This window comes from Symphalangus syndactylus, chromosome 12, assembly GCF_028878055.3.
Source record: "Symphalangus syndactylus isolate Jambi chromosome 12, NHGRI_mSymSyn1-v2.1_pri, whole genome shotgun sequence".
In the NCBI taxonomy this organism is placed as follows: Eukaryota; Metazoa; Chordata; class Mammalia; order Primates; family Hylobatidae; genus Symphalangus; species Symphalangus syndactylus.
The window spans coordinates 93858839-93863980 of NC_072441.2; the positions used below are offsets into that span (position 1 = coordinate 93858839).

The following is a 5142-nucleotide window of genomic DNA, read 5'->3' on the forward strand; positions in this document are numbered from 1 at the left end:
GTGGTTGGTGATGAATTTTAAAGAGAGAGCCAGTTAAAAGGTTACTGTGGCCAGGCATGGTGGCTCATGTCTGTTGTCCCAGCACTTTGGGAGGCTGAGGCAGGCGGATTGCTTGAGCCCCGGAGTTAAGAGACCAGCCTGCCCAACATGGTAAGACCCAATCTCTACAAAAATTAAAATTTAAAAAATTAGCCAAATGTGGTGGCACACAACTATAGTCCCAGCTACTCACGAAGCTGATGCAGGAGGATCGCTTCAGCCTGGGAGGTCAAAGCTTCAGCGAGCCATGATCACATCACTGCACTCCAACCTGGGCAACAGAGCAAGATCCTGTCTCAAAAAAAAAAAGTTCTGGTAATTGCTCAGGGCAGAGGAGACTGAAGCCTGAACTAGGGCAAAGGGACCAGAAGAGAAACTGTTTGGCGGTGCCATCAACACAAATCAGTAATAACTAAAACCTCTATTTATTAAGTGCCTATAGTAGGCCCAAACTCTGTACTATCTTCACAACAGCCAAGCAAGATTGGTGTTAGTATACCAATTTTGCAAATAAAAAGGCAAAACAAGTTGCAGAAAACTTAGATAATTTCCCCCAAAGTCACACAGCTAAATAAGTGGCTCTTCTGGATTCCACTGCAGGGCTATCTCATTCCTACCTCCAAGGAATGAAGGAAAAGGAGCGATGCTAAGTTTCCAGCTAATGTAATTACTCAGATTATTTCCTTTGCTAAAATATGTAAAAGTTTTATTGGAATGGTAATGAATGTGGCTTTGGACATGCTGTGTATGAGAATCCTGTAATACAGTAGGTGTTTCTGCATGAAACAGAGACTGACTCTGGCTACCTTGCTGAATAGGATAATTCTTGGAAGGCTATCAGGGCTCACACAGTCACAGTTTGGCTGGAGGTACAGGCTTCACAAAAAGGCCAAGAAGTCAGAGAGTTCCAGATGGCTAGGCAACGGAAAGAAGTCACATATGTATTCACTTCACAAATAGCTACCGAGTGTCTGTGATGGTTAATACTGAGTGTCAACTTGACTGGATTGAAGGATGCAATATTGATCCTGGGTGTGCCTGTGAGGGTGTTGCCAAAGGAGATTAAATTTGAGTCAGTGGGCTGGGGAAGGCAGACCCACCCTTAATCGGGTGGGCACCATCTAACCAGCTGCCAGTGAATATGAAGCAGGCAGAAAAACGTGAAGAGATGAGACAGGCCTAGCCTCCCAGTCTACGTCTTTCTCCCCTGCTGGATACTTCCTGCCCTTGAACATCGGACTCCAAGTTCTTCAGTTTTGGGACTCAGACTGGCTCTCCTCTCCTTGCTCCTCAGCTTGCAGCCAGCCTATTGTGGGACCTTGTGATCATGTAAGTTAATACTTAATAAACTCTCCTAGTTCTGTCCCTCTAAGAGAACCCTGACTAATACAGTGTCTACTGTATGCCAGGCATTTAAGAGCAATAGGGACACAGCAATAAACAGACTATATTTCCATTTTCATGTAACTTACTATTGAGTAGGAAAGCCAGATAATAAAACAAATAAGTTAATTAAATCAAAAATACAAAATGGTAGTAAATTTTACTTATTACCAAAAATGGTAATAAATAAAACAAGGAAGGGGAATAAGGAGTGCCTTGAGAAAGAGGGAGGCTGTAATTTTTAATGGGGTAATCAGAAAAGACTCTGAGAGAGATCTGGTCTTCCCACTGCTGCCACCATAATGAATGGAGATCTCCAAATGTCCCCATGTTGCCATTAATTTCCTCAAGAATCCGAGTCCCAGGAGCAAGCATCTGATTGGCAAAGCTGAAGGCACATGCCCACCCCCTTAGTTCCTCTGAAGTGAGGGACAGGGAGGCCCTTTAACTTTTTTACAGTAGGTACCTACTTTCAAACAACGTATTTTAAAATAAGGGATTTTCCTAAAAAAAGAAGGGCATTTGGACTCTAGACAACCAAAATAGTCACAGAAACAGGGGAAATTGTTATGGGAGAGTCAAAGAAAAGACTCATAGAAGAATGAGGGGGGGAAAAATAGAGGCTAGCACTCTGGAGAGCCTTGAACACATTTTAAGAGGCAGGGAGACAAAAAGGGACCAGGAAAGGAGGCAACAAAGAAAACAATCAGGACATAGCAATGTCTGAGAATCCAAGGATAGACAGCGTTTACAAGGCAAATGGTGACCTTTGAGAGAGCAGTGTGAGATGACGTTTGGAAGCAGAAGCCAGATTGTAAATGGAGAAGGAATTAATGGTGACTGAAGTTAAGTACAGAGTAACTTCGGAGCAAGTGTTACACATCCATAATTTATATTGTTGTAATAGTGTTGTGGAATCAGGAGGACCAGAGAGAAACCTTGGGGTATATACATGAGGATATCTTTATTGAGTGCCCTCAGACCCAGCAGACTTAACATCCAAAGACCGGGCCCAGAACAAAGACAGCACTTGACTTTTTTTTTTTTTTTTTTAGACGGAGTCTCGCTCTGTCGCCCAGACTGGAGTGCAGTGGCGCGATCTCGGCTCACTGCAAGCTCCGCCTCCCGGGTTCACGCCATTCTCCTGCCTCAGCCTCTCCGAGTAGCTGGGACTACAGGCGCCCGCCACCACGCCCGGCTAATTTTTTGTATTTTTAGTAGAGACGGGGTTTCACCGTGGTCTCGATCTCCTGACCTCGTGATCCGCCCGCCTCGGCCTCCCAAAGTGCTGGGATTACAAGCGTGAGCCACCGCGCCCGGCTTGACTTTTATACACACTTCAAAAAGGGGTGTGGGCCAGCCTGAAGCAGGCTTACAGTGGCATGAAAGCGGGGATACAGAGGCAGGACAAAGACAGCTAATCAAATTGTAACAGGTTCATAACTCAGGATTACACATGACCGTTGCTGCGCAACCCAGATGTCCATTATCTAGGTTTGCCTAGTGCCTAGCACGGCTTATTCCATGGCCTTCACTAAGGCGTCCAGGTGGCCTGCTCAGTTTATGACCTTCACTCCACTGCTTAGATAAAACAGAATACTTGAAGTCACCAGTTACAGAGAACAGGAATTTTCATAAACTCATACCATAAAACAAAGGAAAATTTGTTTTTCTTCTCCCTATGTGGAGGGAGTGCTGGGAGAGTCTCCAGAACACATTCCTTTGTGTCCTGGCTCCTTAGATAGTATTATCAAGACTTTCCCTGGGTCTGGGCTGTGCCCATTGCTGCCTCTGGAATAAGTCAGCCTAATACAGGAAAGCTTATTTCTCTTTTTAATTATTTCTTTAATTTCCCGCCTCAACAGGAGTTGCAAAATATATTATCCTGAGGCAAAAGGGCAGGACTTTTGTGTAGCACTTCGTCCTCACTTCACTTGAACTTCACAATAACTTTGTGAGAAAGGTCTTATTCCCCTTTAGACAGATGGAAGAAAGTGATATACAATATCCAGTGTGGGAGAGGACTGTAACTCTCTTCCTGGAGTGCATCTTGTTGACAGAGATCAAAACCTAGAAATTCCTCTGCAAAGGAATTCAGTGAAGAAAAAAATCATAAGCATGTACACAGATTTATCTACAAGGTTGTACACTGCAATAGGAAAGAAGTGAAAGCAAGCTAACTCCAACAAGAGAATTGGTACATCCATGCTATGAAAAGACATGCACTGATTGCCAAATAATGTTGCAGCATGAACCGTTCAAGAAATTAAAAGCGTCCTACGTGAAAAAAATACAGAGTGCATGACAGGAGCTTTCTAGTCCACAACATACTTAGGTTCCCAGTTGCAAATCAGTAAAGTGACATTCTGGTTTATGTATCAAAAAGAAAAAGAAATGAAAAGCAAAAAAAATGGTTTACATTTTATGAATGAACAGAGCAGACCACAAAACAGAATACACAGTATGATTGCATTGTGTGTGTATGTAATTTTTTTGTGGGCTTTTCGGTATTTCCAAAAATTCTAATATAAAGGAATACTGCTTTTGTAATAAGATTTTTAAAAGAATGTCCTGAGTGGTTAAGTACTTGTCTGTGGTCAGAGATAACTGGCAAAGGAGAGGCCAAATTTTTTTTCTGAGATTGCGGTCTCTGGTGTAAAATGAGGGCGCAAGGTGCATCCCCTCTCCTGATTTTTGAATCATCCCTTCCACCACCTTGGAATGACTTCTTACGTAAAACAGCCAGCAAGTGGAGAAACTTACCTCAGTAATGCAAAACTGTGTCCCTAACTTACTTCCTTTCAATGTTCAAGCAAAACCAAGCCCTTTCTATACCCAACATGACAGAAACCCTTCCTCTTGTATTTAAGAAGAAAGTATGAGAATGGTTGGAAATTGCTGAAACAGCAACAGTAAAGATTTAATGAGCTCTCAAAGTACTTCTAGATGTGCAAATATGACAAGCCAATAAAAAGAAACACACACACAACCTAGAGCCTTCAAAAATCTAGATTTCTGCCTTTCCACACCTTAACTTGGAATCATTCAGGTGGGTTCCTAAGCACTCTCTCTTGGAGGTGAGGAATCCTCCAAAGAGGAGACGCTAGGAGAGGCCCAGGTGTGGCAATCTTCAGGATGAGGGATGTCCAGAGGAGAGGTGGCAGGTGGGCGCACTTACGCGCAGAAACTGGAAACGTGCCTTCTGCAGTCAGTTCCTTCGGATTTTCCGGCATTCAGAAGCAAGTTCTACTCCTTCAGCCCGACTGTATCTGCAGGTCTCACCCAAGACCAAGACCCCCACCCCCACCCCTCCTCCACCTGGCCTCGAGCCCCGCCCCGGACGCTGGACCCGAGGGCGTAACGGGAGCACGTGTTCACATCAAAGGTCTGGGTCGCGAAGGCACAGACTCCATGCGCCGCAGAAAAAAACTCCACGGACAATTGGGAGACTCCTTTTAAAAAAACAAAACTCCGGAACCACGCGACTCAGCGCGCAGGGGGCGTGGGTACGGCCCACCACGCGGGCAGGGCTCGGTGCCAGCTCTCGGCAAAACTAACAATATTTGTTAGGCCCTAAACAAAAAGGCCCTAACAGCGCTAAATCCATTCACTTCGGGTGTGTTGCAACCTGGGACACCGAGCGCCGCCCACACCCCAGCTGCGCGCCTCAGGGACACATCGAGTGGGACGCGGCTACTTTCGCGCACGCGCCGTGCATGC

At 45.0% G+C, this 5142-nt stretch overlaps 1 protein-coding gene across 2 annotated transcripts in view; it reads right to left on the bottom strand.

Annotated features, from left to right (window-relative positions):
• RXRG (retinoid X receptor gamma) overlaps nt 1-5142 on the bottom strand; it is a 236359-nt gene that overhangs the window by 230903 nt on the left and 314 nt on the right. The gene's annotated exons all lie outside the window — the stretch shown is intronic.